This window comes from Elgaria multicarinata, chromosome 1 (genome assembly GCF_023053635.1).
Source record: "Elgaria multicarinata webbii isolate HBS135686 ecotype San Diego chromosome 1, rElgMul1.1.pri, whole genome shotgun sequence".
In the NCBI taxonomy this organism is placed as follows: domain Eukaryota; kingdom Metazoa; phylum Chordata; class Lepidosauria; order Squamata; family Anguidae; genus Elgaria; species Elgaria multicarinata.
The window spans coordinates 170,560,588-170,577,434 of NC_086171.1; the positions used below are offsets into that span (position 1 = coordinate 170,560,588).

A 16,847-nucleotide genomic window follows, 5' to 3' on the forward strand; every position below is an offset into this window, starting at 1 on the left:
TTCCAGTATCATAAGCCAGAGGGCAGCAAGCAACAGGAATTTGCATTCATGCGTTACTTTAGTCACCAAAAAGGAATAGCCATTTTTTCTACTTGGCCCCTTGTCCGTACTCCTGTTGATATGGATTCTCCTGCTCTGCTGCCCTGTTATATACAGGTGCAAGTCCCAGTATCGGGGGGAGTGGGTTTCTCAAGACTTTGACACCTTTGAAGTCTTTCTTTAGCCATCCTATGCATATGTCATGAAAGCCAGACCCGCCATCTTCATATTCTCAGTATACTATTGCCATGCACACTTATGCTACTGTGCTTCATGATGCCACTGTGTGCTCCACATGCAGGCTTGAAGGAATGTTTGAAGTGTATAGTTTTGGAGACTGATGGGCCATTGCTCAGTGGTGTAACACCTGCCTTGCACATGGAAGGTCCAAAGTTGCATCTCCAGTTTCAAAAGCATCCAGTCATAGATGATAGGAAAAGCCTCCATTTGAGACCCCAGACAGCTGCTGCCCATCAGAATAAGCAATCCTGAGCTAGCTGAACAAATAGTCTGACCTGGTATAAGGAAGCTTCCTATGTTTCTTTAAGGATAATAGGAAAGTTAGAAGATATAGATGTCCTCAGTCTGCTCCAGACTGTCAAGAACTCTTAACTTTTAAGTCCCTTTCATTTCAATGGGTCTACTCTAAGAAAGTCTAACTGTCCTGCCTTGACTGCAGCAGACTCTCAGTGCAGGGCTAACTTAGAAGCAAGGCAACAAAGCCAGCAAATGTCCAGGCACACAGTCCAATGGGGTTCAGGCTACGCAGGAGTGGTCAAGATAGCAGGTGAAGGGCAAAGTGCAGGCAAGCAATCAGATACGTGGGGTCAGCCTAAGGCAAGAGTGGTCAAGATAGCAGGCAGAGATCAATACAGTCAGGCAGTCAGATACATTACACAGTCCAAAGCAGAATCAAGAAGGAGTCCAAGGATCAATAGCCCAGAGCATCAATCACAGGGCAAAGTCCAGGAAGCAAGGTAGAAATACAGGCGTTAGAAGAATGGTGTAGTTTCCAACACTGGCTAGGCAGACACTGAACACCAAAGCCTGTTGCCCCACCAGGGCTCAGTTGCAGTACATTGGAGCTCTCTGGTCAGAGCCTTACTCATGAGGTGTCTCCTGAGGAGTCCTTCCTAGCAAGCACTCTTTCTCACAGAAGCCCTACTAGCCCGTAGCTTGAGGTGACGATACTCCTGGGGACCAGGGGGTTGCTCAGCCTCTGCCTCAGAGGCAGAGTCCATGCCCACTAAGAGGAATAGGCCTGCAGCCATCTCCCCTGAGGGCCCAGGCTCCTCCTGGTCTGGTGACAGTGTGTGTTCTGGGGCGCCCTTGATCTCTGGAAGCTATAGCTGTTCCTCTGAGGAGGATTCTTCCAGTGGGGGCACTAGGGTGACCATGTGAAAAGGAGGACAGGGCTCCAGTATCTTTAACAATTGCATAGAAAAGGGAATTTCAGCAGGTGTCATTTGTATGCATACAGCAATTGGTGAAATTCCCTCTTCATCACATTTAAAGCTGCAGGAGCCCTGCCCTATTTTGTATCTGGTGAAAAGGGCAGGGCTCCTGTTGTGATGAAGAGGGAATTTCACCAGGCACTGTATGCATACAAATGACACCTGTGGAAATTCCCTTTTCTACACAACTGTTAAAGATACAGGAGCCCTGTCCTCCTTTTCATGTGGTCACTCTATATTAGGACTCTCCCCCAATGAGGGCTTACTGATTTGCCTGTGCTAGTTTGCTTAAGATATTAGCACCTATTGGGAAGCATTTTTTTTTAAAAAAAATCCCACATATGCAATTCAAAATCTTGCAAGGACGCAAAAAACAAACAAACAAACAAAAAACTCAAACAAAACAAAAAAAAAAAGAAAGAAAGAAAAGAAAAGGGTATAAAATAGGCCAGATGACAAATGGCATCCTTGCACAAACTGGAGGAAGCATGGAGCGTTCACAATCTTGTACCCTATGATGGTGTGATCCACCCCACAAAGAAACCTGGCAGATATATAGTTATTGCGACAATTTCCAGAAGGGTAGCCATGTCTGTTGGAGCAAAAACATCAAAGAGGCACCTTAAAGACTAACACATTTTATTCTGGCACAAGATTTCGTGGACACTGTACATTCCATCAGATGCTTACAAATCTTCATGCATCTGATGAAGTAGTCGTTGTCCACAAAAGCCTATATGTCTTTAAGGTGCCACATACTTTATGGCTATTGCAGAAACCTAATGGAGACAAAAGAGGAGAAATTGCATCCTTGCTGGGTGGGAATAACTACACACCTTCACGTTCAGAGTGGGGGGGAAACCAGTGTGTTAAAGAAAAAATGGAGATTCTCTCCATGGTTGAAAGACAGTTTTGTTACATTACTTCAAAACTAGCCTCCTCCTCCACATGGGACAATACAAAAGAGTCATCTGCTTGCAGGGTATAAACCAGTGTTTCATTTGCCCAGTTTTGACAGGAACCAAAGAGACTTTGGGGAAAGGTTCAGGCTTAACAGCAGGTGTTTTGTAAAGCCCACCTCTGTTTCTTCTTTTTCTCTCGATTTCTCACCCTTTCTTTTTGTTACTCTACTGTCTAGTAGCAATAACTGGGGCAGGATCTACATTATTGCTTTAAAATGGTTTATAACAGTAGTGACAATTGTTGGGGCCCAGGACACAGTCCATATACAATTTTCAAGCCGTTTTCAGAGTGTCATATCCTGCTTGGAGTAGATCTGACCTGGCTGTCAAAAATCTCCGTTGTGCCTGGACCTGTTCAACAACCCCACAATAGAAGATACAAGCACTGAAGAGATTACAATAATCCAGAAAGTAGAATCATAGAATAGTAAAGTTGGAAGGAGCCTAGAAACCCATCAAGTCCAACCCCCTGCTCAATGCAGAGATCCAGCTTTAATCCACCTTAAAATTTGGGTTAATTTAATTTGCAGAACAAATAATAATAATAATAATAATAATAATAATAATAATAATAATAATATTTTGAGTGTTCAAAGCATACATATTATCTCAGTAAACCTGAGAACAATAATATATTATTATGGGGTGGCAGGATTGAGAGAATAGCAGCTTGCCTAAAGCCACATATGCTTAAGAGATGTTAACAAAGGCTGTTATCCTCTACCTACTTGCCTGGTTGTAAGTCCCACTGAACTCAATGAGTCTTTCTTCTGAATAGACATGTACAGGATTATGCTGCATGATGAGATTTTAACTGGGGACTTAGAAGCTCTATGCTAGACCCCATCTCGTGAGGCCTATTAAAATAGGCCTAGGGATAGTACAAATCGATCTTATAAATCTCAGTATTCCTGTGTTACATTTTTCCATTCACAAATTGCAGTGTAATGTTAACCCCTTGGTACATTACATTTCCTTGTTTTATATTAACTGATTCTTTCTCTTTTTCTTTTTAACGTGTCTGTGTATGACAGGCAGAGAGAGAGAGAGGGAGGGAGGGAGGGAGAGACGAGGGAAAGGGGGAGAGAGCGTTGTTAAGTAGCTTCAGTTTTTAAAGCCTGAAGCATATTTATGAGCATCTAGTAGAACCAACTAAAAACAGACCATAAACTTTTCCAAAATCAAATCTTGTGGCACCTTAAAGACTAAGTAATTTATGATGGCATAAGCTTTTGTGGACGACAGTTCATTCATCAGATAAACAGTGGACGAAAGCTTGGATCATAATAGATGAATTAGCCTTTAAGGTGACACAAGACTCTCTGTTGTTGTTGCAGCAACACAAACACGGCTACCCTACTGGAAACTTTTCCAAACAATCCTCGCAGCGAGCTCAGAAAGTCTGGATGTAGCACATTTCAAACACGTTCACAGCAGATGCTTGTCAAGTCCTGCTTACTCATCACTTGGCTAAGCAAGCCATATTTCATCTTCAGTAGCTAATTCCAGCACCTTCAACATTTTTACTGCTCGCTTGAATCCTCTCCAACTTGGAACATCTCACGGATTCTGAGGTGTCTGGAAATGAATATGATAATAAAAATGAACCTTGTATCAGAGAAGGTATTGCCTCCTGCCTTTTTCATTGTGTTACGCTTTCGAGGTACAGCCCAAACAGCTGTAGAATTTATGTTTTTAATTGGTAATCCACAGAAATAACTATGCAAGCTGAAATCTATCTAGACATTGTATCTTTGGAAAAAACTAAACTTTAGCTCAGAAACAAATGTTGCCAAGACCCTGTTTGCTTAAAACAGTTCTGCTGGATAAGAACACAGGCCTATTGATCTAATCCAGCATTTTGCTTCTCACAGTAGCTGAAAATCAGGACTGTTGTTATCCAACAACTGGTATTCAGAGGCATGTTGCATCTGATTCTGGATGTATCATATATAGGCATCATGACTAGTTTCCATTCTAATATGTCTTTCAGAAGTTACAGACATATATTAAATATATATATATATATATATATATATATATATATATTAATATATATATATTAAAAAATAGAATTTGAAATTCTATTCTCACCTAGAACCTTATGTATGTGCATTCATGGCATGGCTTTATAATGTTCTACAGAGGAACATCCCATCTGATTAAACTGGTGGTTTCTTAGCTGAGACTCTATGCTACAGCTCTTCTTATTAGGTTTGGGTTCAGGTAATTTGAAGGACTGCATACATTTGCATGTACCTGCACATTTTTTCAAGATAATCCTTGGAGGCCCTGATCACTAGCCCACCAGCAAGATGAGTAAGGTTGGGGGGCTCTAAAGATAGGGACTTCTCAAAGTGGTCCCTACCCTATGGAATTCCCTCATGAGACAGATATGGCCGGTCGTATCTTTGACTCTGGCTGCTTTTAAGTGGGTTTTTAAAGTCATCTGCTCTATAACATGAACTCCCCTTCCTCTTGCTTTTCCCTGCTTGGACATAACAATGTCTTTCGGCATCAATTTGTGGGTTAATTAATTAACCACGTGTGAGCCCTTCCAGTTTTCAATAACAACTTCTGAATGTAGCATTCCTAGGTTGATTCCATTATGTCCCAACAACTTGGGGTTTTTCATGGGTTAAACAACCTCAAGTTAATCCATAGTTTATTCTCCTGCCTAATGATGATCATCTCTCTTTCTCTCTCTCTCTCTCTCTCTCTCTCTCTCTCTCTCTCTCTCCTCCTCCTCCTCCTCCTCCTCTTCTTCTCCTGATTTGTGCAATTCATGTCTTCCAAGCTTTCCATTTAGAGCCAAGGTTCCCTCTCTATACCATGTTTGTGCAAATATTGCTGTTAAGTGGGAAGGAATGCAAACACAACTCAAAATGCATTTGAGGTAGAAAAGTTTTTGAAAAGGTGAATATTTATCAACGTTTTCTAGAAGGTGTCAGCTGTTCTTGAATGCTCCTAACAAAATAACACACCATTCTCACACAAAAGTTCAAGTTTGAAGCAGCTCTGATCACAGTTTCTTAACAACCACAGCTGCTCAGTGAGACAAAAAGGTTTTTTTATAGTTACACCTGCTTGCATTTCTCTCTAAACACCCCCCCCCCAAACAAACCCCAGCCTATAAGCTGTATTGTAGGTTTCTTCCTTTTATTTCTGCAACACAATTTAGAAAATATAAAATCTTATCTCTACTGGACAACTTAACTAGAGGGGAAGATGGTTTAAGATGCACATCTGGGTGTTGAGCTGAGCCAGGCCCTTTTCTCTCGGCCACAAACATCTTACACTAGGGTGACCATAAGGAAAGGAGGACAGGGCTCCTGTATCTTTAACAGTTGTATTGAAAAGGAAATTTCAGCATTTGTATATTTGGGGAACCTGGTGAAATTTCTTCTTCATCACAACAGTTAAAGCTGCAGGAGCCCTGCCCTCTTTTGTATCTGGTCACTCTAGTGTAGCTTCTGCTGCTTTAACTGTTGTGATGAAGAGGGAATTTCACCAGGTCCTCCATATATACAAATGACACCTGCTGAAATTGCTATGCAACTGTTAAAGATACAAGAGTCCTGTCCTCCTTTTCATACAGTCACCCTATCTTACACGAATTTGGTCAATTTTCTGAGATTTTCCCAGACATTCTCTGAGTGAATGAGCAAAGTCTTCTGGGCACAGTGATGCATAAACACCCAGTGAAGTGTTCTATGGTGCTAAGTTGTGAACACAATGCTACACAACAGTTATGTTGCCTTCTTTCAGAAAGGTCTTCATGCACTTGGGATTTAATTGTAATTTATTTTGTAATCAAGAGTTGGGTATTGCTTGTCTAAGAGTGACTTTCAATCATGCAATCTAACCAAGAAGGCATATTCCAGAATGGTACACTTGAGGCTGCAACCCTATACACTCTTTCAATGGCTACTAGTTCTGATGGCTCTATGCTACCTCCAGTATCAGAGGCAATACGCCTATGGACCCTAGTTGCTGGGGAGCATGGGCAGGAAGTTGCTCTTGCACCTGTGTCCTGCTTGTGGGTCCCTGGTCGACAGCTGGTTAGCCACTGTGTGAACAGAATGCTGGATTAGATGAATCCCTTGGTCTGATCCAGCTGGCTCTTCTTCTGTTCCTAGTAATAAGTCCCATTGAAATAGTGGGACTTTCTTTAGAGCAGGCCTGCAGAGGATGGCACTGTAAACAAGAAAGCACCTATTTATAATGAAAAGAAAGCAGTTTGAACAAATTGCTTCTGAAGTGTCCAACGGATATCACACCCTTGGGGAAATTTTGGAAGCCTTCACTTCAAAATGAACATTTTCCTTCTGCATGGGTTTAGCAAATGCTGCTGTCTGATGCCAGATTAAAAATGTGCTTGGCACCTTCTGACCTCTTGGTATTCCAGAGAGAAGAGCTCAGAATGCCAAGTCAGCATATACACTGTCAGCAGACCACTACCTGTTTGTAAGTTCAAACAGTGATTGAAAGCTTTCTATTTCTCCTGCTCTCTTTAACTTGGCAGCTCTTTCCCTAGCTGGGAAGTGGAAAGAATCATCTTTCCCCCCTGACACTGGAATACAGAAGAATGCAAGCAACACGTCAACTTTATCGGAAACTTGTTGTTGACCTTTCCTTATGATTCCCTGGAACTCATTCTTCATCTAGCCCAGAAATAAGGTTGCCTTCCCCATTGCTGCTCCTGGGCTCCAAAGCTTAGGGAGGCCCCTTTGCTGCCCTCAGCCATTCCAGTAATACCCATCAGCCACCTTGATCCAGCCACTCTGGACACAGAAAAGAATGGAAGTGGCAGCAATAGTGGGCAACCTGTGGCCCACCTCCATGTGTTTTTGGCCTACAACTCCTATGTTCCCTCATCATAGGATATGTTAGCTACGGGTGATGGGAGATATAGACCAAAACAACTGGAGAGGCACAATGTGGGGCACAATCCACCCCTGGAGTACAGCAAATAGGAGCAGCCAGCATATCAGTCCAGGCCCAGTGTGTGTGCTTCTGTACATTTGTTTCATGTGCATGGATGACAGAGGGTGTTTGCATGTTTCTTGTGTCTGTTGGTAGCATGCATATGTGTAAAAGTGGGAGGGTGGCTAACTGCAGGTATTCAATCAATCAATCAATCTAAAGCGTATGCTTGAAGACACATCACATCTATGTTAGGAACATAGGAAACTGCCTTACTGAGACCAGATCTACACCAAGCAGGAGAAGACACTTTGAAAACGGGTTGAAAACTGTATCTGGAGCACGTCCTGGGCCCCAACAGTTGTCACTACTGCTATAAACCATTTTAAAGCAGTAGTTTAGATCCTGCCTAAGTCAGACCACTGGTCCGTCATGTCCAGTACTGTAGGCACTGAGTGGCAGCGGCTCCCCAGGGTTCGAGGCAGGAGTTTTGGGATCTTCTGCATGCATAGCAGATGCTCTGTCACTGATCCATGGCCCCATGGCCCCAGTATAAAAATCTGGGCAACTGTAGAGTGGCTCCTAGCCAACCAGGTGAGTTTGGGGAAATTTGGTACAAATTTGGCTGGATTTTAAGATGAGTATTGACATTAATATTGCCCAATTCTTTCATAGTCCTCCTCCTTGAAAAACAACCCCTATGGACTCACAGTGCCCTCAGGGACACAAAAAGGTGACAATACAACTTCTGATTCATTATCACACTTGATTCCCAAGCATCAGCAAGCATCAGCTTAATTCCTCTCTTCTGAATGCGCCCCTAAAGCTGAGCTTTAAACCTTCTTGTTACAAAGAATGGCCAGTCTCGAGCTGAAGGCGGGGGGTGGGGGGAGAGGCGGGGTTGGTGGAGAGATAAAAGGAAGATTTGATGGCAGAAAAACTGTTAATTCCTTTATTGCTGAGACAGTGACAAAATCTTGCAAAAGAAAAAAAAAGAAAAAGCTTTATCCGCTTTCATGGTAATTATATTCCCATCACTCGTTGCAAATCCAGACCCCCTTGGAAAGCTAAGTGAGCCCTAATCCAGTCAGGGGATCTTAACAGATGCAATTTTATTCAGGGTTTCTCCCGCCCCCAACTCCCCTCTGCACCCTTAACAGTTGCCCAAATCAAAACTAGTTTCTATTTTTAACTTGCCCATTGGATTAATAGCAGCCTTTTATCAGTTGTTGTTTAAAATAGAGAGAGAGAGAGAGAATGAAACCCGAGGAACTACCCATCCAGGACACTGAGTCGTTTATTTCTCAGAGCTGTTCCTTTAATCACACATAGCTGAGCTGGGCATAATCATCTTTCCCCTTCTCTCCTGTGAGCGTGCAAAATAACGTCTCCATTGGAATCAATGGAGACTTTTTGTTTTTTAAACCCCCTTCCTCTTCTGGGGGTTGATGGAAATTGAGGACAAAATGGTGAGGTGGACTTCAACTGTCATCTCCTGAAATGCCATGAAGCCAATCCATGCTCACTTGCAGAAGAACAGGAGCTCAGCTCTGTGTGATTAAATGAACATCTTGTTTGGCCCTCAGTTGCTGAAATCGCAAATGTATTTTTGCTTACTAACGAAAACAGAGATGTATCTTGGTGCATTTTGTTCATAAATTTGCTATAGTAAAAAAAAAAAGTGAAAATTTAGAACAAGGCCTAATCTACACCAAGCAGGATATTGCACTATGAAAGCAGTATGGAAGTGGTATATAAAAGGCAGGAGCCACACTACTGCTTTATAGTGCTACTGAAGTGCACTGACAACTGGTGGGGCCCATTGACACATACACCACTTTCATACTGCTTTAATAGAATGTCTGGGAAAATCTCAGAAAATTGACCAAGTTCGTGTAAGATAGGGTGACCATATGAAAAGGCGGACAGGACTCTTGTATCTTTAACAGTTGCATAGAAAAGGGAATTTCAGCAAGTGTCATTTGTATATATGGAGAACCTGGTGAAATTCCCTCTTCATCACAACAGTTAAAGTGCAGGAGCTATACTAGAGTGACCAGATTTAAAAGAGGACAGGGCACCTGCAGCTTTAACTGTTGTGTTGAAGAGGAAATTTCACCAGGTTCTCCATATATACAAATGACACCTGCTGAAATTCCTTTTTTTATGTAACTGTTAAAGATACAGGAGCCCTGTCCTCCTTTTCATATGGTCACCCTACACTATTTAGGTTAGCATATGTGCATGGCTGTTCTCTGGTTTGACTACTGAATCCTAGCTTGGAGACTATTTTTAGCTGACCACATCCAAACGAAGCAGCATTCCCTGTTACTCCACAATGTGTAAACAGCTGGTCCAGATTATCCCAATGGGCCCTACTAACCTTACCCTCAACACACATCTGAAAGATCACCAGCTTGTGGCACCTGGAACTATTGCACCAAATAACACTACAAAACTCCACAGTAGCCAATGCAAATCCAGACTGAGTAGCTACAGGACAAGAGGGCAAGGAATTCCAGGAGCCATTGGCCAGAGGGTGAAGACATCAATAGTCCAAAACAAAGTCATTCTCTGGCTGAAGTCATAAAATTAAGTTATCTGCCCAAAGGGAGCAGGAGGGAAGGAGACAGATGGGATGAAAAAGCAGCAAGATAGCTGCAACTAGTCCAGGTAAAGAATGCAGGGAGAATCAATGAGATGCCTAAGGCTGGAACAATTTTGGATCTTGGGGCTGCTAATACTTCCCCTTTCGTCTCTACTCTCTACAGCCTCTAGTGGCTTACCATAAGGCTACCAGGATGCAGATCAGAGGTCTCCCAATTCAGTTCCAGCTGACCATAGAAACTGTTGTATGTGAAGTAGTTATGACTGCACTAACTTAGATACCTGATCTGGGGCCTAACTACATATGATGCTAATTGTGTTACTTACAATCTCATAACTTTTTTTCATTACAGATGCAGAAAGCTGTGATTTTATCAGGAGCACAGCACGAGTGGAGAGGGCATTTAACCCTTCCTCCCCATGTTATGATCCTGACAAAACTCCTACACTCATACTGCAATTAAGCTAAGAAAAAAGTTAATTGTTGAGGAATTTGCACTGTGATCATGTCAGGGGAGAAGAGGGCTAAACTTCCCCTTAAACACATTTTAATTCTGATAACCTCGCCTCCTCATGCTTGCATTCATTTTTAAAAGCCCAACAATGTGATTATAAGCAATGCAACTAGTGGCATGAATAGTAAGGCTGTGAATGATAGTATTTCCAGAAATCCATGGTAGAAGGACCAGAAAATGATAAGTACTGGATATGCATCCCAAACATATACTCTTTCAGATTCTCATACCCACTTCCACATTCTCTAGTTTCTGCAAACATGACATATTTGGAAATCAGACGTGATCCCATGCACCCTATATTTGTGCAGTAGATGACTTCCCAATATTTACTGGCCAAACAGTGCCAACAGATGAGGAGAAAAAAGTGTATGGTAAGTGACTGCAGGATGGGGGTTTGTAAAGTCTGGGAACCAGACATATCTCTGAGAGAAGCCAGGGAGATCTCAAGCTATAATATAAATGTGAACAAGCCACATCAAAATTTCTCTTAGTTACACAAGCAGCTTCTTCTTCTGAAGTTACATCTGGCCATGGCCATGTACCTCCCTTGAGATGTCCAATTTGAAGATTAGGATGTCAGCTTTCCAAGAATTAATAAGGTGCAAAAAACCTTCAGTTTTTCATGAGCTGGGCAGGCCCGGTAAGCTTTGGCATCAGCTGTAGGGGTGGAAAGGAATTTTTTAGCCCTCCCTTCACCCTTTGGGTCTTTTCATGTGCTGAAATAGACTCCATCTGTCCCCTCCTGTTCAGACATAACAGGAACAGAGTTTGAGGAGTGTAAATCTCCTTGTGCTCACTTTATTTCTTATGAGCATAATTAGGACAGCAGTGTTGACAATGATGGGGAATTGCTCTCCCCAGGGGCCCTGAATTCTAGCCAGCAGACTGTTAAACAAAGGAAATGCCTGCTGATCAGGAGCTCAGAACTGATGTAATGCTTCCCCCCTGTCCCCACAGCCATGCCAGCAAGCGCTGTAAAGCTGTCAACGAGCCAGGCAGGAATGGGAACCTATACTAGGGTGGTGGATCAAGATAGAAGGCTTGTTTTCTATGAGACTAAATGTAACGGGAGGGGGCACTTTCTCCTCTTTATGGGCAGTTAAGTCTCAAAACTGTCACCTCTCAGAAAAACATTCCACTCAGGCCTGTATAACCATTCTGGTGCCAACAAAACAAAGCGCTCTTGTCACTACTAGATGCAGTTCATGGATTGGTTCAAATAAAGGTCTGACAGTGTACACGGCCACACTGGCAATTTTGGCAAGTAGTGTGACATGTTAATTTTCACTATCACCTGTGTGCAGGAAACTGGCAGGATTCTAAAACCTGGATCCAATTCACATGACTTATATGTATGCTGGTGGTTGCTTGATCCATCCACCTGTTGCAGCTCTATTGGGCAGCTAATAATAATAATAATAATAATAATAATAATTTTTATTTATTTATTACCTCCTCTCCCTTTGGATCAAGGTGGAGAATAATGTTAGTACAACATTGATTGACCCATACTAGGCAGTTTTCTAGGCCACTACAACCTTCACTGATGTCATATGTAGGCTCCAGTAGCTTTTAACAGTTGTGTAGAAAAGGGAATTTCAGCAGATATCATTTGTATACATACAGCATTTGGTGAAATTCCTGCTTCCTCACAACAGTTTAAGTTGCACTAGCTACACTAGGGTGCTGGTATGCAAAAGAGGGCAGGGCTCCTGCAGCTTTAACTGTTGTGATGAAGAGGAAATTTCACTAAGTGCTGCATGCATACAAATGACACCTGCTGAAATTCCCTTTTCTATGCAACTGTTAAAGATACAGGAGTCCTGTTCTCCTTTCCATAGGGTCATCCTATACAATGGCACATAAAACTTGCAGATTCTAGCTGAAGTAGAAGTGCTGCACAATTCAGAGACTATACGCCAGGAAGTACCACTGGCTGAAGAAACAAACAGCCACAACATATGAATTGGTTCTCAGTATGCTATTAGGTAACACATCCAGATCGTGTCACATGTCCAAGTGTATATGAGATAGAGCCACACTTGATTGTTTCAATTCCACTTCAATGAATTCCCCAATGCACTTGAGTGTTGTGGTGTCATTCTACAATCTTGACCAGAACTAGGGTAATGTTGTGAATACATCCTCACATCCTGGATATGCTGTGTTGTGTTTCATCTCCAGATCAGTAATTGAGACAGGGCAGAAGGCAGTCATCTGAAGTAGACTCTGCCAGTCTGCCTGTTTACAGGATTGGATAAACAATTGTGGTGTTCATCCTAGCAGCTTTATTAACACTTGCTTACCTAATTGGGCCAATGGAATATCAGTGAATTGGTCCCAACAAGCATGGGAACCTGCTGGGATTTTTCTGGAGCAGAGTTAAAGCAATCTCAACTTGGTTCAAACTTGTAATCAATAATGTTCTGCAATGTCACAAATTGTGCTAGATTACAATTTAGCCTCCATGCATCCACACTTTTCCTTGTCCTTTCAGGCCCAAATCCAAATGGGGAAGATTGAATGCCTGGAACTAGCAAAGGTGCCCCATGTTGTCCTGGTCCTGCATTGCTTATGAAGCATCTGAGCTTTCTGTATCACTAGAGGAATCCTGGCATTTGGCCCCTACCAATCTGTTGCTCACATTAGTAATTGGCAGGATGGGTTAAACTGTGCAGCCAACAAGCAGGTGCTGGCTCTTCACGCTTACAGTCTAAAACATGACACAAAAGGAAAGGGGTTTGGGAGGAAGGAGGAAAAGGAAAGAAAGAAGCAAATTCATGCACTAGATTCCTCCATCTCCCTTTAATAGCCTCATACATATCAAGGCACAATGGAGAGGTGCCTGTCTGCTGCTTCCTTTCCTACTGATGGCCTCAGCAGTGACAGTTGGTAGCAAGAAGGAGGGGGCTCTCAGCTGGACCCAGGCAATTATTACCAACAACCAATTGAGAGCCTTGCCTTGGAGCGACCTTCTCCAACCTAGTGCCTTCTCTAGCCAGCCTGGACCAATCACCTGGGATGATGGGAGTTGTAGTCTATCTGGACAACACCAGGTTGGGGGAGGCTGCCTTGCAGAATGCTCAGATGGGCCTTTATAAGGCCTGCAAGCAGCAGGTTTTTGAGACTGAACACAATAAATAATGTAGCATCTCACTTAAGCAGTACGGTGTCCAGATATATTTTGAATGCACACCAGTTTCAGCCTCATGTGCCTTTTTGATGCATAAACATGTAGGTGAACAAAAAGAACAAGGAGAATGACAACCATAAAAGAAGATTTTAAAAGTAGCCAGTGTGATGATAGCGTAGGTTACAATCAGCTCATACACTAATTATTTTGAACTTGCTGTTCTTCTGTTATTCAGGGCTGTGCTATTTCTTAGCATTTTTCTGTTTGCTGATATGTACAGGCTGGAAGAAGAATCTTAAATCCTCATTTGGTCAAATTATTCATTCCGACTGTTTCCACCCTGCCCCCCACCCCCTTTAAACTGACTATGTTTATGGAATGAAATTAGTTGGCTTCAATCACCCTTTGCTCACTGACATGCCCTAGAAGCGTTGCCAGCTGAATGCTAAGTGAGCTTTCAAGTCTAACTTAAGGCCTGCTGGATTTCATAAGGAAGAGCCTCATTCATTTATTATTGTGAACACTTTGCATCTGATATTATTTATTTATAGAACACCAGTATCTTGAGGCCTTAAATGGGGTCAGGCCCCCATTTGTGAGAGGTGTTACACTTAAAAGACAGACGCTGAACCTAGAGTGGGAAAAGGCAGGCCAAATGGATTATCAGTATCTTCATTTTTAGAGTCTAAACAATCCTGTGAGGTAGCAGGTTTATTCTTATTTTAACAATTAACTTTAAGTAAATTCATACTCTAAACCAGGGCTGGGCAACCTGTGGCTCTCTCGATATTTTGGCCCACAATGCCCCCCCCCATCACTAGCATAGCCAACGCTGAGGAATGATGAGCATTATAAGCCCCCCCCCAAAAAAAATGAGAGGAAGAGAAATTGACCACTCCTGCCCTAAGCCTTACAGTACAGGTGGGATATAATTCATAAAATACTGTGAACAGTTGAGATAACAGTTATATAAACTACTACTTACGCAGCACCTAACAAGAAGTCATAGAAGTGAATCAGAACTCTGGTAACAAGGTTTTTCTTTATAGAAACAAAGAGAATGAACACACAGCATCCTTTAACTAGAGAAAGTGGAAGTTCTACCTGTTTTATTCACATATGATGATGCTTGAAAGGATGCAAAGAACACTACTCATCGTTTGAAGACATAAGTTCCCAATTCACTCCCTGTGAAGTTGAATCATGGACCATCATTTCAAAACTACCTAACCACTCACAGCTCTTGTACATTTTCCTAGCAGGGAGAAATTGCTGTACCAATGTGGAAACAAGGAAGAATTATGGACAGACTGCAATGCATAACACCCTATGTAGAGGAATGACCATGCAGATGAGGGTTTAAAAGCTGAAACAAAACCAGGCACTCCAGGGGCCACCCAGTGTGTGTCAAATTCAGACTAAGCAGTTGAAGAGATATGAAGATCTCTTGCCCCTTGCATTCTTCATAACAGATCCTACATGTATGTTGTTCCATTGATTCTATTTGGACTCTGTTACATAGAAACAGGTAGTTCTATATAACAGTTATTTCTATGATACAACTATCCCTATGCCTATATCTTCCTGCATTTAAGAGCGTTCATACCAGAAACCTGTTTTATCACCCTTTGCTTATTACCCAACCCAGGCCTGAGAAACCTGGTGTCTGCCTTTCTAAGCATCTATTTCCAGAAATGAAAAGGGCAGGATTTTTTTTTAAAAAAAAAGGAGGGAAGGGACTATGCATCATGATGGTTGCAATAGCCTTGTGGTAATATACAGATTGGCTGCATTCAGCTGGTGCCCATTTAATATGGCCATAAATATCCTGCAGAAGCTTATGTGATGAATTTGCATGCTCGATACTTGTCATAATTTTGGCTTTTGCTTTTATGCTTTCTTTCATGGGCCAACGCTAGCTGGCAATGTACAGCAATGATAACAATAATCTACAGTACACTTCAACTGAAAACAGAATTAAAGGAGGCATCCCCTTTTGTTGAAAAGACTTGGAACTGAGATCTGTCCATATCTTGGCCTATTTGTGCCTTATGTATGCATGGAGCTGTTTTCAACTTCAACTTTTATCATGGTCTGTCTGTATGTGCATGTGTAATTGGCAAAAAGCAGTTGCATATAATCATTGTCTTCACAAACTCACAGATCTGCAGGATTGATAAAATGGCTGCATTAGTCAATCATATCTTATTATTAAAAATGAATTCTGTTGCTTTGCTCCTGCATTCCTTCAAGCAACCAAACAAGCCAGGAAGTCTTCAGTTTCTTCAGTTCTTCCAACCTGGGAAACTATAGTTAACAGTGTGAGAACAACCCAGGCTATGGTTTGAAGTTCATTTCATATCCTGGCTTGTTCCAAAGTTGTTAGCCATTGTTTCCTGTTTCAGACAAAATGGAAAATTCTAGTTAACAGATGATTTCCTGGTTTGCCTACTCATGTAAAGGGAGGAACATAGCAGCAGGGGTTGGGGGGGGAACAAAAGACTCTCTGGAATGATAGATAAGGTCTTTGTAGAAATGGCCTTGGGCAGTAGTTAATTTACCTAATCCAAATTACACACACACACGTTTTGTCTCATAATATTCATACAGGTATGCATGCTCACTACTAAGAATGATGTAAACAGAAAAGAAGCCCTCTATTTTTTTCAAGTCACCAAGAGAATCCAGCATCCAGCAGTCTTACAGAATTCACACAAGAATGTGAAACCAGACTTCAGTGAGTTTTGCCCAAGAATTCTTAACACTATCCTTTGATAAAGAATGAAGGATCCTGGTCCGGGCACCAAGGTTTTACCCTTCACTTCCTTGCACTCCCTGCAAAAAAATAACCATGAGCAGACACTAGTATTGATCTATGAACCTTAAACTTTTGTAGAAGGAACCCACAGAAGATACCTTACTCCTCTCTGGCCCTCCACCCAATGGAGGCTGGTGGCTCCCATGTTAGTGGTGTGGGAAATCCGCTCTGGGTTTCAGTCAGACTGGTTCTGACTGAAATCTGGAACAGATTTACCCCCACTGACTTCAGAGCCACCTACTCGGTGAATGAGTCAGGACAGGCAGCGGGCTATAATTGGATGAAATCATCACTAGGCTTGCAGAAATACAAATAAACAATTGGTACAACCCCCCCCCCCTAAAATCTCTAGTCCCCCTTCAAAACCATGGTCTGAGTATGTCCTAGGAG

The 16,847-nt window shown here is 42.2% G+C and overlaps 1 protein-coding gene across 2 annotated transcripts in view; it reads right to left on the reverse strand.

Annotated features, from left to right (window-relative positions):
* The window catches only part of PLXNA2 (plexin A2), a 498,241-nt gene that overhangs the window by 397,781 nt on the left and 83,613 nt on the right, over positions 1-16,847 (reverse strand). The gene's annotated exons all lie outside the window — the stretch shown is intronic.